The sequence below is a fragment of the Macrotis lagotis genome, chromosome 1 (assembly GCF_037893015.1).
Source record: "Macrotis lagotis isolate mMagLag1 chromosome 1, bilby.v1.9.chrom.fasta, whole genome shotgun sequence".
Classification (NCBI taxonomy): Eukaryota; Metazoa; Chordata; class Mammalia; order Peramelemorphia; family Peramelidae; genus Macrotis; species Macrotis lagotis.
In genome coordinates, this window is record NC_133658.1 from 149,000,329 (window position 1) to 149,018,610 (window position 18,282).

Genomic DNA, 18,282 nt, shown 5'->3' on the forward strand with positions numbered 1-18,282 from the left:
TTTTCACTAGCTATGGTAGAAGCACAGGAAAAAGGGAGAACACTTGAAAAATTTCCTTCTCAATCCTTTATTTCTCCTCCTCCAGACCTCATTTCAAGTGCTTGCAATGCTCTCACCATCTTTTCCCATCATTCTAAACATACTCAGAACCCTTATTCTTATGCTGTTCCAATACGGATGTTCCCCCAGGACCTATGGGAATCCAACTTCCAATGGCTCCTCCAGTATGATCCTGTTTCCAAATGATATTGTTAAATTATGATGTTCTAGGATGCAGCCCATGCTGAAAGAGACAGAGAGAGACAGAGAAAAAGAGACAGAGATAGAAAGATACAGAGACAGAAATCTAGAGAAATTAATTTTGAAAGCTATAAATTGCCCATTCTTCTGGCTATAATTGTTGTTTTTAAAACTAAATAGCACTTATAAACAAGGGTTGTGTTTCCTGAAGCTAAACTCTTACTAAAGAATGGGATGGCAATCCTGAATATATACACACAAACATGCATATACATGCATACATACATACATATACACACATAGTGGAAAGTCAATACATTAACTGTACCCAAGAAAGACAGATATACATACACACACTCATACCCCAAAGTCATCTAATGGACTGTTTCCTTTTATTGTTCAATAAAAGCGTTTTAAAGGTCAAGTCCTGTCATCTTTCAACTTCCCTGTATGCATTACAATTGGATATACCCCAAAGTGTGCCTTTTTTATAGCTAATCCCACATATCTCTGTGAAAACTATATTATCCAGGGATGACTCTATTTGAGGAAAGAGAGGCAGGATAAGTTTTCAGTCATGAAGATGGGACCAAGAGTGAGGGAATTCTATTTGCACACTTCTCCAAAGACCTAGCCAAGTTCTGAAAAAAACAGATCTTTGACTGACAGTCAAAATCACATACATGTGATCATAGATTTATATCTGAAAAGGACTTGAGAGATCATGGGGTTCAATTCTCCCATTTTTATTGAAAGGAAAAATCAAACCCCAGAGAGGTTAACTGATTTGCCCTGGACTCATATGTCTAGAACATGTCAATAGATTGATTCAAACCTGTATTTCCTTTACTCTCTGTCAAAACGAGGGTGATGTGTTTCATTAGTGGTACTCTGGAATCATGATTGGTCTTCTTCAATTGTATGTTATGCCTGAAGTCCACAAAGCAATGATCTTTAATCCAGGGATTGAATATAGCATCCTGAACCAAGAGTCCCTTAATAGTTGAGATTTTGAGATCAAACTTATCCTTTAGCTGCTTTTCAGGTACTTTGGGTTTTGTGTTGGTTTGGAGTTATTTAAAGCTCCTTAGAAATTTGGACAGGCAAAAAACAAGGACCTCAAAAGTCTATCACCTTCCATAAGACTAGTTGAATTTGAATAGGTATTCATATGTTACTGATTACAAGCTAATCTAAGGAAATGAAGTGTATATTTCTTCTGTGCTGAGTAGAGCATAATACTAAGTTGGTCACCTGGAAAATGGGAAGGATTCATCACCTTATCCATGTGGCATGGAGGAGGAACCTCATGATGCAGGACCCTCTCAATACTTTCTCTCAGCCTTGGTTTCCTCAGTTATAGAATTAATGGTCTGACTTTAATATTCTCTGAGGTTCTTCCTTAGCTCTTAGTTTCTGTGGTTCCAATTAAGGTCTTTTCTAGCTCAGTCAATGAATCAACTAATCACAAAAACTTAAAGTTGATAATTCTCTGCCATCATGTAGTATAACCTATGTACCAAATATTATATTTGCTATAACATAAATGGTCATCTAACATCTACTTCAAAACTTCCAAGGTTATAGAATCCACCATTGCTCAAGGCAACCCATTCAATTTTTACAAAGATCTAATTATTGGGAAGGTTTTCTGGCATCAACCTTAAATTTGCTTCTTTGCAATCACTACAAATTATTCCAAGGTTGTCCCTTCAGGAGTCTAAAAATATGGATTTAATCCTTCTTCCATTTCCTATCCACTCCTCTCTCCCCCAAACCTTAGCTTTCTCTTTTTCAGTCAGTAGTTTTGGATTATAAAACAAAGGCAAGAAAGAAAGGAGGAATAATGGGAAGGAAAGAAAAATGTTATAATTAAAAGGGGAAGTGCCCTGGGTCCTTGTTATCCCAGGGAAGGGGACTTTTCTCTTTCAATGATGATATCTCTTTAACTAGAGAATGAAATTCCTTTAAGAAAGTTTTTTTTTTTTTTGGTGTGGGGGGGAGACTTTCCTAGGAGCTCTCTCAAAAATATTCCAAAAAATTTAAAATTATGGCTCTAACTAAATTTTCAAGAGACAGAACCCACAGAAAAATCCAGTAAGGCAATTCTCCAGGCCATGGTAACCTGGAAAATTGTGGGAAAGCTCTGCTTCATGGGGGTGAAGGGGACAGCAATACAGCCAAGACTATTGTGCCTGAGCAAAGGAGCTCCAGTCTTCTGGGAACAGCCCCTGGATGCCTAGATAACTGGGTCACTAGGAGCACTGGCTCCCAGCAGCAGAAACAATTTCTTGTCCTAGCAACCCAGGCAACACCAAGCACAACTTGGAAGATCAGCTGGGAAACCTCTGCCAGAGTGAATAGGAGCCAGCATGTCCCTCAGTGCAGCCTGAGTCACCAGCTAGCTGTGGCCTTCAGCACAGCCCAGATCCCAGGAAATACAAGCAGGTCACAGAGACACCTGGCAACTACTCCCAGAGTGCTCAGCCAATGGAAGGTAAGGGGGTGGGGGGAGACTGTCAAGGTCTTTCCTTCATCCCTGGGACAGGACTCTTGTGTTTTGTCCATATTCAGACCCTGGCTGCAGTCTGGGGACCCCATATCACCATCCATAGAGCAGAGCACAGGCAGGAGAGCAGTCAGAGCCTCACATAAGATCTTGGATGAATTGAGGTCCTTGCAGCGGTGTCCCAATAATATTCAAAAGCACCCCAAACCAGGCACAGGATACAGAATTGAGTAAATAGAAAAAAAAGGAACCTGACCATAGACAATTACTTTGGTCCCATGGAGGATCAAAACACACAATCAGAAGATGAGAAAGTTCCAGCTTCTGCATCTAAACCCTCCAAGAAATATAGAAGTTGGTCTCAGGCTATTTCAGAGCTCAAAAAAGATTTTGAAAATCAAGTAAGTGAGGTAGAGGAAAAATTGGAAAGAGAAATGAGGAAGATGCAGGAAAAACATAAAAATCAATAGCTTAGTTAAGGAGATGCAAAAAAATGTTGAAGAAAATAATATACTAAAAACTAGTTTAGGTCAAATAAAAAAAAGACAGTTCAAAAAGTTAATGAGGAGAAAAATATCTTAAAAAGCAGAATTGGCCAGATGGAAAAGGAGATAAAAAAGCTCTCTGAAGAAAACAGCTCCTTCAAATGTAGGATGGAGCTTAAGGAAGTCAACGACTTTGCAAGGAATCAAGACATGACAAAATAATATCAAAAGAATGGAAAAACTAGAAGAAAATTTGAAATATCCATAACAATGGATCTGGAAAACAGATGCAGAAGAGATCATTTAAAAGTTTTTGGGTTACCTGAAAGTCATGATCAGGAAAAGAGCCTTGACTTCATTTTTAAAGAATTTCTACAGGAAAATTGTCCTGATATCCTAGAAGCAGAGGGCAAAATAGAAATTAAGAGAATCCACTGATTTCCTACTGAAAGCTATTCAAAAATGATCACCCCCCAGGAAAATTATAGCTAAGTTCCAGAACTCCCTAGTCAAAGAGAAAATACTACAAGCAGCCAGAACAAAACAATTCAAATATTGTGGTGCTGCAGTAAGGATAACCCAGGACATAGCAGTATTCACATTAAGGGCTTGTAGGGCTTGGAATATTCCAGGAGGCAAAAGAGCTTGGAATGCAACTGAGAGTCAACTACCCAGCAAAACTGAACATCCTCTTCATTTTCAATGAAACAGGGGAATTTAAAATGTTCCTGTTGAAATGACCAGAGCTGAACAGAAAGTTTGATCTTCAGGTACAGGACTCAGGTGAAGTACAGAGAGTGGATGAGAAGGGTAAATTATGAGGGGTGAACTGCATTTATTCCTGCATGGGAAGATGATACAGATAATACTCATATGAACCTTCTCATTTATAAGAGCAGTTAGAAGGAACTTTTATAGTCTAGACACAAGAGAGAGGCAAATTTGAAGGTATAATATATTTTAAAAATGGAGTCAGTGGGTGAAAAGGAAATGTACTGGAAGAAAGGAAAGGAGAGGTAGAATAGACTAAGATAATTCATGTAAAAGAGTCAAGAAATAACTTTTGGGGGCAGCTAGCTGGCGTAGTGGATAAAGCACCAGCCTTGGAGTCAGGAGTACCTGGGTTCAAATCCGGTCTCAGACAATAATTACCTAGCCGTGTGGCCTTGGGCAAACCACTTAACTCAATTTGCCTTGCAAAAACCTAAAAAAAAAAAAAGAAATAACTTTTGCAATGGTATGGAAGTGGGGAGGAAGGTGAGGGGGATTAAGGGAGCCTTCATTCTCATTAGAATTGGCTCAAAAGGAAACAACATATAAACTTAATAGGACATAGAAATCTAGATGAAAAAGGAGAGAAGGACTGGAAGAAAGGGGAGAGGGGGAAGGGAGGGGGATGGAGGAGATGGAGGAAAGGGTAGATCATGGGAGAGGATAGTCAGATAAAATTAAAAGATAAAAGAAAAGTAAAAATTCTTTTCTACTTTTTGCAAGGTGGTAGGATTGAATGACCTATCCAGGACAATGGGGCTGGGTGGGTGCTGAGACAGCCACTCCGCTGTCCCATAGGACACTTTTGATGAGGGACAGAGTGAAAGGAGAGAGAAAATATAGGAATTGATAGTGGGGAGAAATGGATGGAGGGAATTATAATCAGCCACATCAGCTGTGGAAGTAACTTCTCTGATGAACTTATGATAAAGAATGTGATCCACCACAGAGACAGAGCTGATGGTATTGGAATATAGACTGAAGCACATTTTTTTTCCTTCTTTCTTTCACTTTATTTCTTATAAATTTTTTTTTTATTTTTGTGGAGGGAGGTTGGATTATGTTTACTCTTATAATAAGACTATTTTAGTAATGTATAAATAAATAAAAAATGTATATTAAAAAAGAAAGTTTTCTAAAGGAAACCTAAGAAGCCATACAACCCTTCCAATGAAGCATGTGGCTTTTAGAGATGGCAGATAGAAACAAAGACTCGAGTCCCCTGCCAACCTGGGAGATGCAAGAGTTTAAGCTGGCAGTAGTAATCTGTCATTGGCTATGGAATGGAATGGATCTAGTGGAAGAGGATCCTTATCTAAAGGACCACAAAGGAAAGATAGATGCAGAAGAACAAATATAGACCTTGCCCTTCATTGACTTAAGTGGACAGTGCAGGTATGAGAAGAGAGGAATCAATTTTCTACTGAACACTCTTTACTGGGTTGGGGGACACCTATGATAACACTAAATCTGTGGTACTGGATAGATTCCTTGGGGGTTGGGACTTTCTAGAAGGATGAATTGATTGATTGTCCTTCATTTCTAAGTTCTTTCCTTTTTTTCAGTGTGAAGGAGATATAGAGTATTATCATAAGCTTAGAGGACTGCAGAGGTCTCTGGGAGCAATTTGTTTTTTTCTTTACATAATATTAAATTTTTATTCAATTTTGTATTGATATATATTCGTTTTCCCTTTTTCTTTCTTTCTCTTCCTTCTTTTTCCTTCTTCCTTCTTCCTCTCCTCTCCTCTCCTCTGTTCTCCTTTCCTCTGTTCTTGTTCGTTCTCTCTCTCTCTCTCTCTCTCCTTCCCTCCCTCCCTCTCTCCCTTCCTTCCTTCCTTCCTTCACTTCTCTTCCTCTTTTCTTTTTTGGGTACAGTGGAAACAAACAGGGAAATTCTCTATAGAGGAAATATAACTACTATGGTATCCTAAGATATTACAAGGTACTAGATTTATTAAAAATGCAAGAAACTTGTTTATTCAGCACTACTATGGTAATATGTCATGTTAAATAATCTTTTAAGATTTTGAAAATGTGTCCCCCTACAACAATCTTGTGAATCAGGTCATGCCAGTATTATTTATCCCCATTTTACAGGTAAACATATTTAGACTTAAGCAGATACAGTGACTATCAAAGTTGGAGGATAATCTTATGAATCAGTTCATTAATAAGCTGCAAAGTCTTGTCATTTCCAATTTTATAATGTCTCTCAAATATGTCTCTTCCGCTCTATTTCATCCAGTACCAACCTCATTACAGTTCACCTGGATGCTTGCACAACTGTCCCCAAATATCTTTTTTACCTCCATTCTTTCCTCCCTCTAATTCATCTATATTTCATATTCAGACTAGTTCTCCTAAAACATAGATCTCATCATAGGACTCCTCCATTATAAAACAAAAGTTCAAAACCTTTAACGACTCCCTATTACACATACATTAAAGTTCAAATTACTTTGCCTGACATGCAAGACCCTCCCCAATTTGGGGTCATTTTACCTTTACCATTATTTTCATTCATTCTACTCTCCATTCTAAATATTCTACTTTTTTTTGGGGGGGGGGAGTTGCAAGGCAATACAGTTGAGTGATTTGCCCAAGGTAACACAGATAGGTAATTGCTACCTATCTGAGGCCACATCTGAACTCGGGTCCCCCTGATCCCAAGGCCGGTGTTCCATCCACTATACCACCTAGCTGCCCCTAAATGTCCTACTTTTTTCCCCCTCAAGAATGCCCAAGTTCTCCTATCTCTTTGCCTTTCTTCACACTGTTCTCTATAACTCAAATTTCCTTCAAAACTCTCTTTATGTGTTAAATTCCTTCTCATGTTTTAAAACCCACTTCAAAAACTTTACCCCACCTATTCTGTTCATAAGGACCTTTCTTTCCTTGTCTTCCACACATGGCACCTTCTTTTCAACTTTGCCAAAATGAACTCTTCTGTAATATTGTATATAAGTTGTATGTGAATGTGTCTTAGCCTCCTACTAGATATTAAACTTTATGAAAGTGGGGTCAAGCCTTATATGTCTCTTGTATCTCTCCCAAAGTTCTGCTTACAACAGATGCTTAATAATGTTTGTTAAATTGAACTGAACTGGTATGATTGTTTAAAAATGTATGTATGTGAGTGAAAATAAACAGAGATGGGACCAGATTAATTTTCTATTTCTTAACATGGTGTGAAGAGAAAGCCTGGCTTTGAAGCACTCCAAGACTAGGATATTTTCCCCTGGACTGTCTTCTTCCTGCCCCCTCCCACTCCTCTTTCCCTTCCGTTCATTTTCTCTATTTCCTTGACCCCCTACCTTGCTCCCTACAGCCTTTGAAGGAATGAAGAACTGCCATATAGTGAGGAATCATCAGAAGGCCTGGTTATTTTAAATCTTTAATAGACATATTACCTTACATTATGGCTTCATCATCCACCCTTCAGTGTGAGCACAAAGAGAGCATCCATCACAATTACTGTAACATCTCAAAGTCATAAAAAAGATGGAAATGTACGGCTAGGTTGGGTCTTAAAGAGCCCAGCCACTCTAGGGCTTTCCTTGGGACAGGAAAGCTTCTTTTTGGTGCTCAGCAGTGGTTTGTATCAAACCTAGATATTCTGAACCTGCTGGTGTGTCCATTATTCTAACTAATGCAGTTGGTCCTTAAAGTCAGAGTAGATCTTTTGTTGCTATTCCAAAGCTTAGAATCTCTTTCACACTAAGTCTGCCCTATCTACCCACCCCATTTCTTTTTAAAATAATAATCTCCCACAAGAACCTTGAATTCACTTTAGGTGAAAGTAAACAGATCTGAACAAGGGAGATTAGTTGTGAAGTTGTGAAGATTATTTGTGAAGATTAGTTGTGAAGATCATTTATACCTTAAGTAGGAAACTGGTATGATAGAAAATGATCATTTGTCAGTAAATGACCTTACAATGGACCAGTTGTCATAGAAACTTAGGAGCTCAAAGTTAGAAAGACTTTGGAGATGATGCAATCCTCTTTACCTGAAGAGCATACAATAGCCTTCCAACTGGTCATCTAGCTTTTATTGAGAGGACAATTGCTACCTCTCAAAGCAATTTCTTCCTTTTACTGAAAGATCTAATTGTAAATGTTGCTGTTTTTAGATTTCACTGCTTACATGTGCAACCCCACTTTCATTCAATTATTCAACAAGCATCAACTAAAACAACAGACATGTGCCAGGCATTATACTAGTGGGGAAAATTTATTTAATACTGTATCATTTGATGTTTAATATTATTCTGTCAATTTTTTGTTTAATTTTCACCCCTCTTGCCAACTCTTGCTGTCAGAACATTTTTCAGTCATGTCTGACTTTCTGAAAGACCCCATTTGGGGTTTTCTTGGCAAAAAAGACTGAAGTGGTTTTCATGTCCTTCTCTAACTTATTTTATAGATGAGCAAGCTTGAGGTCAACAGGGTTAAGTGATTTGCTCAGGATCACACAGATAGTAACTATCTGAGAGTGGGTTTGAATTTAGGCCCTCTTGACTGGAGTTCTATGCATTGTGTCACCTAGCTCCTTCACCTCTCAGCATGGCTTAATAGAAAACTTTCCTGTTTTAGCTGAAGAAGAATGCTGAATATGGAGTGAGGAAGACTCATCTTTGTGAGTTCATCTTTGGGGAGTTCATCTACCTGGGCAGGACTTTTGTGAACAAAAGGACAGGGACCTTCAATTTTATTTATCCAATAAAAAACCATCTTAGAGAGCAAGTCCTCCCCACACACATCCTTTTTTTGTCAACATTGGTTCATTAGAATACTATTGAAATAGTCCAGACTAGAGGTAGAGAGGGCCTGAATTAGGGCTGTAGATGGAAATATGGGGAAAATATAGGAAAGATGTCACACAGAGTGATGTCATGGTATGATTTAGCAGAGGATTGAAAGTGTGGGAGTGAGTTTGAGAAAGAAGTTGAAGATGGCACCAAGATTCCCAGCCTGGATAACTGGAAGAAGGATAGTATTCTTAACTAAAAGAGAGACTTTCATAAGAGGAAAGGAGGATCCAAAAGGTAATGAGTGCTCTAAGAGGATGTGGGGAGGAGGTCCTATAAGAAGTTTAAGGAGATATGAGAAACTTTGTTAAAGTTACTCACCTGCCAAGATGAGTTTACTAGGGTGTGGCTGATATTCTACAGCTTCTTGGAGCCACAGGGGAGAGCTGAGTGAGTCAGGTGAACATCAAAGGTGAATGAACAGCTCTGAAAAAGGCTCGGCAAGGTGTTAGTTCTTTCTGAAAACTCCAGACACTGTTCATTTAATAAATATTAATTGTATTGTAACATTTGCCTTGTCCCATTTTCCATTCATTTTCAAAGATCACCAATATCAGCTTAGCAATTACATCTGCCAATTCTTTAATTAGTCTAGGATGTACTGAAGAGGTTTTAAAAAATGAATGTCATTGAATTGAAAACAGTTCATTTGAGACAGATAACCTGAATTCATTGAGGGAAATTAGATACTGCCTGACCCTCTCCTCTCTTATCTTGGGTTTTTTTCACTCCTTGTTAACCATTTTTATTCTAGCTTTCCCAGCCCAAAGATTGTTTTTCTTAGAACATAAGCAAAAAATAAGAGTTAAGGAGTTAAGTCTTTTTACCATCATCCTTTATCATCATCCTATTTTTAGTAGAAATCTTATCCCTTCTTTGATTCTTCCTTTGCTCTAATAATAGCTATAAAAACAGAAAAACCAAGACCAAGAAACAAACATACCATTTACCAGAGTTCATTCATTTTGGGCTTTAACAGCCCAAGGAACTTCTCTACCATTTTAGTCTTTAATAGCCCCAAAATCTTCTGTAACATTTTGCTATTGATCTTAATTACAAGGAATTGATTTTATCTTGTAACCAGTTAAGTCATTCTATGTCTCTAAACTTAGTTCAGAATTCAAATGATTGGCCTGGATTGGGTTAATTTTAAAAATCCAGCTCTCCTACTAATTGCTGATCTATTCTTGCCTCAAGGAATATTGCTAACCTTGGGGAATGTGTGTGTGAAAGAAATGAAATCGGCCTGAATATCTTTATGCCGCCAAGCTATTCTTCAAGAATGTCTAGTTTGCTATCCGAAAGTCAGGGTCACTGTCTAGCATCTGTAGTCGGAGTACTCATGAGAAAAGAAAGAGGATCATTGCTAGCCTCCTTTACCAAACTTCCAACTAGTCATGCTATTTCCTGTAGCAGCTTTGTAACTATCCATGTTACCCCCCCAATACCATGATGTCAACTACCCTATTCTGTACTTTATTCTGTCCTCCCCAAAAACCTACACTTGGAGTCTTTGTCATAAACAGAAGAAATCCTTTGATCCATTTATTGAAGAACTGATGAATTTCTTATGTAACTATGTTCCCCTTTTGTATTCATTTTCAATTATTTCTTCTGATTCCAACTTATACATATCATTTTTAAAATCCAGGCTTAGTGAAGAGTCTCCTTCAGCACTGCATTCTAATTCACTTAAAATATTGTCTAAAATAATAGTTTCTCTTGTTACTTCTTCCACATTTGAAGGATAAAATTATCAATGAGGCAAGTCACAGATGTTTTATCTATTCTACTTTTGTGAGTACTTCAATCTGTATAGATATTTGAAATTGTTCTTACAATATCATGCTTCATCCTAATTTTGTAAAGTTTGACAAATTTCTAATCTATTTCTTCCTCCCTAGATGGTTTATAATTTATCCTAATAAAATGTCACTTCTTTTCTTGACTCTATTTATCCTCACCCAAATATTCCCTACTCCTCTCATGTTCCTGAATTTCCTTAATAGTATGTATTCTCAGTACATAATTCTAAGAGGTAGTGTATTATGGTGCTGAATTTGGAGTCAGAAACACTCCAGATCTTATCTTTTGAAACTTACTAGTTGTATGGCCCTGGGAAAGTCATTTAATCTTTGTGCTTCAGATAACTCCCCTCTGATTAACTACATCACATATGGGTTGAAGCTGAATTGATAAAGGGAATTTCCCACATTGACAATTCACATATATTTCCCCACATTTTCATATGTGATGTTCTGTCATTAAATGTCTTCTGCTGTGTCATTCTTCTTCGTATGATGTATCTACAACTCTCTGTGATACTGGGCTTACGAGTGCTATGTGGATAATTTTTGCCTTCGCCTTACAATTTCATTTCAAAGCTCTCTTGAGTTTTTTTCCACAAATTTTCAGGCAGATATATGTTTTATGTCTTCTTGCTAGCCATACTCCATCCAATAATCCAAATAGCCTATCATTTTTTATATTATAATCCAGTAGTTTTCAAAGTATTCTCTATAGACTCCTAGGAGTCCCAAAGGTAAAAGATTTTCATAATGAATACTAAGGTACTTACCATAAAATACTTCTCCCTTTTCCAACTATATACCTGTATGAAGTAGTTTTCTTCTTCATGTTTCAACCAAAACAAAATATCACAACAGATTGAATGCAGTAGACCTGAGAATCCAACACTCTTCTTTAAGCCAGACTTTAAAGAGACTTGCAAAATTATGTAAAACAATTTTGTTCTTCTTACTGAATTTTTTGTTTTGAAAAATATAGTCAATTTCACAAAAATATTATATTAACATATTATGGGTTAGTTGCTATTTTTAAATGAATGAATCAGTGTTTAAAAATGATCAGTTTTAATTTTTAATGTGATAAATATCAATATATCTACTACTCGTAAAAAAGCACTTCAGGATCTTCAATAATTTTTAGTAGGTAAAAATATCCTGAAAACTATTGCTTTAAGTCATAAACCAGAAATGTAAATCATATTCTCAGATATGATCTTCAATAAAATGATCTATCTTTTTCTACTTGTTCAATCAGGGGTCTCTCAAGACCTTTAGGTTTTGCTGCTGTTGTTGATGTCCAAGTTTTTATATTTATCATTAGAAAACTAATGATAAATATAAAAACTCATGAGGAAACAGGTGAAACTACCAGTATTTCTGGTAGTTTCACCTGTTTCCTCATGAATAACTCCAAATGGATAGTGCTGGGGAATTTAGACAATTATTTTTAGATTCTTTGCCACATCTCAAATGAGGAAGAAGCTAATTCTCTAATGTTGATATGAGATGGACATAGAGCTATCTTGGTATACCTCAATAGCAAGCTACCAAAGACCACTGCTCTTTTCTTTCTTTGAACAATATTGGATAGTTTATCACATCAGTGTATATATATCAGCATTAGTTGAAGCACAAGCATTCCATTCTTCCAAAGAAGGTTCAGTTTTCTTCTCTACAAGAAGAACCTGATACTAATCATACAACTATATATGTTCCCATTTCACGTAGGTCTAGAGTATATTCCTATTTTTGACTTATTGATATCTACCCATTATTATACTTATTATCTGTGTACATATCACATCTTGCCTCCTTGTCTTGTGCCCTTCTCAAGTTGAGGAGGCCTCTATCCTACAGTTTTCTCTTCTCACTGGTAAGCCCTTTTCCTGATCCACCATTTCATGAAGCATCTAAGCCATGCTCACTTCAATCCTAGTTTCTCTTCTCACTCTCTGGACTTTTCTACCTCCATGATCTCCTCCTGCAATTGTCCTCCCTCCCCATTATGTCTTTCCTCTCTCCCCATTAGATTGTAGGCTTCTTGAGAGTAGGTAATCTCTCTTTTTTCATTTGTAGTTGTGTCTCTAGTGTTGATATGATATCCAGCTCACAGTAAGTGGTTAAGTTCTGAGAGGGTAAAGCTATACTTATCTATGTATCTTTTCTAGTTTCTAGGACTGAATATCATAGTCTTTTCATAAATATTTGTTAAAATGAAGTCAATTTAGTGAACTGTGACCTCTAGGTAAAAGGAGAATCAAAAAAAGCTAATGAGATCAAATGAGACAAAGCTTCCAGACTTGCTAGCTGTATAACCTTGGGCAAGTCACTTAACGCTATTGTCTCAAATCCAGGTCCATCTCCAGCTATTCTGATCTATATCTGGCCACTGGACCCAGCTGACAAAGTGAGGTTGGTGACTTAGCCCAGGATTCCCCTCCCCCCACTCAAATTTAATTCACTTGCTTGTCATGTCATCACCTCCCTGATTTCTTGGTCTTCTTTGAGAATGAAGAATAAACAGCAGCAGCAGCAGCAGCAGCAGCAGCAGCAGCTGAGAGGTAATAGTCCTTCTGTACATGACCATTGTCAGAACTCATCTGAAATATTATTTTCAGTTCTGGGAATTATAATTTAAGGACATTGACAGTGTCTAGAGAAGGATAACCAAGATATGACAGGGTCTTAAGTACATGTGATATGATTGGTTGAATGACTTGGAGAAGAAATTTCTTTGGAATCACTTGATAGAAATCTCCAAATATTTGAAGGTCTGTCATGTGGAAGGGGGATTAGATATGTTCAGTTTGACCTCCAAGGGGAGAACTAGAAGAAATTTGTGGAGGCTAAAAAAGAACTACATTTAGATATAAAGACAAAACAAAAAAGACACAAAAAAGTACAACTTTTCTAATAATTGAAACTGACCCAAAGTGAAATAATCTGCTTCTTGGGATTGTTTATTCCCTTCTTTGTCAAGTAGTCAATCAATAAGCATTTCTAAAGTTCTTACTTATGTGCAGATACTGCATTAAATGGTAAAGATACAAAAACAGGCAAAAATATGATCCTTGACCTTAGGGAATACACATTTGAATGGGGAAAATAACATGCAAATAATTCTCTTTCTCTCTCTTTCCTCTCTCTCTCTCTCTGTATGTGTGTGTGTGTGTGTGTGTGTGTATATATCTATCTATCTATCTATATATATATATATGTATATATATATATATATATATACATATATATATATATATATATATACTTTTTCTGTCTCTCTGACTCTCTGATCTAGGTGAAGGTATTATTGTTGTATATCCATAGTGTTCTTGAGGAGGATCAATGACATCATGATGTTGAATTCAATGTATAATGTGTTCAGCTGTGGCAGATCAGTCAGTTGTGAGCTCAAAAGGTTCTACCATAGGTGGGACACAAATAATCTTTTTGAATATTTGAGATGTAGATATCACTAGATTTGTGCACTCATGTGCTCCCTTGCTTCTGCTTTGCTCGTGGAGTGCTGTGCCTTCTTTGATATAGGTATACTATACTCAGCAGTCCTGTGCTAGCATCTCTCATATCCTGCATTACATACTAAAGTTCTTCAGAGAGACTTTAAGAGTGTCTTTGTACCACTTCTTCTAACTAGCATATGAGTCCTTGTCTTATGTGAGTTAATCTAAGAGAGAAAGCACTAGTAGTAGGATGATGTTGGAAAGGGTAGGGATTGAGAAAGGCCTCTTGCCTTTAGCGGGAGGTAAGGAAGGAGAATATATTAGACATGGGAGTCAGCTAGTGAGAAGGCAAGGAATATAGGGAGATGAGTGTCAAGTTGTAGCAAGAAGGTAGTTGTTGGATCAAAAAGTACTTAGAAAATGAATGACAGGAAGAGGAAAGTTTGGGGAGGGCTTTAAATACTAAATAGAAATTTTATATTTGATCCTGGATTAAGGAAGGAACCACAAAAGTTTACTAATCAGGAGGTGTGTGTGTGTGTGGGGAGGGGTTGTAATACCTTCACACCTGAACTTTGGAAAATCATTTTGGAAGCTGAGTTGAAGATGAAAGATTTGAGGCAGAGAGACTGACCCAGTCATGAGGTGACAAGATTCTGTATTAGGGTGGGTGGCTGTGTGAATAGAGAAAATATGAAATCAAGAGATGCACTGAAGGTAGACATGATAAGACCTGAAAACAGATTGGGTATGTGGACATCAAGAAGAAGGTTGCCATCAAGACTGGGAAAACACTTGATAGGTATGAGATAACATGAAAATCTTTTTTTTTTTGTATGTTGTTTGAACCAAATGAACTCTGGACTCCTAGCCAATTTTCAAATTCTGTTATTTTGTGATTCATTGATTCTTAATCAATGAACAGATACTTATTGAACATTAGAAAAGTCTTAGACATTGTAATGCATTAAAACAAATAATGTGGTCTTTGCCATCCAAAAATTTATAATGTAATGGAAATGGACATGCATGGAGAGGCAGATGATATAGGATCAGGTCTCCTAAATGAGAATCTCAGCTTTGCTATTTATGACCTGAGTTTTCTGTTACTCAGCTTCCTTATCTGTAAAAACAAGATGTTGGAATAATTTGTAGTATTCCATCATGCTGTATATTTTATGAACCTATGTTCTATAGACAAGAGGGAACATTTGCTTATTGCTCGTGATGTTCTTCTTGGCATTAGAGAGAGGGAGATGAAGCCCTCCTCTGAATGGTCCAAGGAGACTACACCATGTAATGGAAAATATTCCACCTCTTCCTCCTAATCCTTTCTACAGGGCAAATTAATATCTTTACCCCCTCTGCCCTCTGATAGAGAAATCTATGCCCAGACTTTTCAAACAGCAGCTGCAGAAACAAATAACCTTTGTCCGATTAATTTATCGTTTTTGTAACTTGATAATAGAGCTCTTCCAGCTGGGACCACTGTATTATAATGGAGCATGTCAGAGTGATCTTGAAGCTTAATGAATAAAAAGAAATTAAACTTCTAAACCTACTGATTTGAACAATCACCATCCCCCTCCTCCCTTTTTGGAATATTTCTGAACCATTAAAGTAACTAATTACTCTCCTTTCCATTTGCCGAATAACTGAGGTCATACCTGAATGTGTAAGCAGTGAATAGCTAGCCTCTTTGACTTTATATCAGCACAGCCAGAAATTACCTCTTATGAAGAAGTTGGTTCTCCTTTCTCCCCTCCTCCATTCTTGGAAAGATTTACTGTATTTTATAGAAACATCAGGCAGGAATCCACCTTTAGAATAATCATGTGTCCAAGCCAAAAAAAAAGAGAGGGGGAAAAAGAAAAAAAAAAGCTGTGGTATGGGTTATATTGAACTGTCAGACCTTTGCTGACAGGGCAGTACTGTTGTGAGAGAGAGCAATGGCAGGAGGGGGGAGGAGGATGATAAAGGATATGGAAGCAGGGAGGAGGGTGGGTAAAAGCAGTGCACTAACTCAGCCTGTTAATAAAAACCAGTGTGTGACAATAAGGTAATGACATAGGTTTTTCAACAGGGCTAGTGGGAACCAACCTCATTACTTTTCAGTTCTATCATAGAAAGAGAAAAGAAATGGCTAGCTTTCTGTTCAGACCCTCTTGGTTGGGGAAAAAAATCAGACCCAAAGGGATTTATTAACTTCTTCAATAAAAATTGCCTTTCTCTGCTCCCGGCACAGTCTTAGGCACTATGGCTGATATATATTGTTTACTTTTTCTGCTCCAGTCACACAAACTTGCTTGTTATTCACCGAGTCTGGCTTTCCATCTTCTGCCTCTTTTCACAAATTGGCCTAAAATGTAATTCTTCTTCAACTCTGAAGAATCAATAGCAACTTTGTATTACCTTGGACAAGTCACTTGACCCTATTTGGCTCCATTTTCTTTATTTGTAAAAAGGAAGTGTTAACCTTGATACTAGCTTGCATTTAAGATTTGTAAAATATTTTACAAATTAGTTCACTGTGTATTAGCTCTCTGGATCCTCACAGTTACCCTGTAGGTTAGGAATTATTTTTTTATCTCCATTTTACAGATGGGAAAAATAAGGCAAAAAGATGTTAAGTGACTTGACTAGGGTCACACAGATAGGGAGTGTCTGAGTTGATGATGTTTGTCTGTTGTTACCAAAGAGAACTATAACATCAGGGAGGCTATGCCATGGCAAGCACAAAAATTGAATTTGAGTGAGGGGGTACTGCTAAGTCACCAACCTTACTTTCTCTTCCAAAAATCATCTGGGTCCAGTGGCCAGATATGAATCAGGATGCCTGGAGACAGCCCTGGATGTGAGGCAAACAGGATTAAGTGACTTGCCCAAAATTAAATAGCGTGCCAAGTATCAAGTGTCTGAGACTGGATTCAAACTCCTGTCCTCCTGACTACAAGACCAGTCTCAAAACACTATGCAACTAAGCTGCCCCAAGTGTTTGAGTTAATGAAGTAAGGAAATACCAGCTTATTAAACAACTATTGTATTCCAGGCACTTTACAAATATCTCATTTTATCCTAACAACAACTCTGGGATGCAGGTGCCTTTATTTCCCCTATTTTACAGGAATGGAAACTGAGAGAGGTTAAATGACTTGCTTAGGGTCAGTTAACAAGTGAAGCCAGACAGAAGCTAAAGGATTTGTCCATAGACACCAGCTTTTAGGTATCTGAGGAGGAATTTGAACTCAGGTCTTTCTGGCTGGAGAGACAGTGCTTTATCTGCTGCACCACCTAGTTACCTAAAGGCTTCTACAGCTTTGTTAAGTTATAGGTCTTGAACTTTGGGGAATCTCTGGAGAAAAGAGAGAGAACTTCCTCCCCCTGCTTGTATTTAACATAACAATTTCAGAGTTTAATGGGAATTTAAAGGGAAACTTCCAAACTCAGAGGATTAATCAATGCCTCTCCCCTTGGCCTCTAGAAGTAGATTGATTTCCAAAGGTCACTTGTGATTAAAGGCCTGCAGGTTGCATACTTCTGCTGGTATTCAAGGCCTAGGGCAACCATACTCCTTCCTCCATCTTTGCTTTTGCTTAGGAGAGTGGTCCCTTGTCTTCATCACCTCCCCACTAGAGCTGTCTATGATCAAAATGACTGAGGAGATTTTACTAAGCCCAAGGGAGCCTGGTATTCATGGAAGGTGTGAGAAGGTCTTAGCTTCCCAATGAACCCCCATGCTCAATCACCTACTTAGGGAGGCAGGCTGTCCCTACTTCAGGCCTATGCCTGCCCTAGGGAAAGATAGAGGTGGGCTGTCTTCAGTAAATTTTTCATCAAAGATGGCAGCCTCGAAGTCCTGGGATTTATGATCACTTTTCATCTCACTGAAATGTTGCTGGCTTGGAGCGTACCCCTCTTCCCTGACCTGCATGATTTATACATCTATAGCCAGCTGCTGTGAACCCCTGAAGGCAGAGGCCAAGCTGCAGTATTTCCAATTGCCTCATCCCTTCACAAACACATCCAAGTTCTTCAGTGCTATAATAAGAAGCTCATTTGCTGAAAAAAAGTCTTATCTTATGGAGCACCTCTCTCCTCCATCCCCCGCCTCCCCTTTTCCCACTTGCTCTCTCTTTGTTATACAAAATCTGTTACATAGCTCCCCAAAGCCCTGTTGGATATAAGCCTGTCTCCCACTC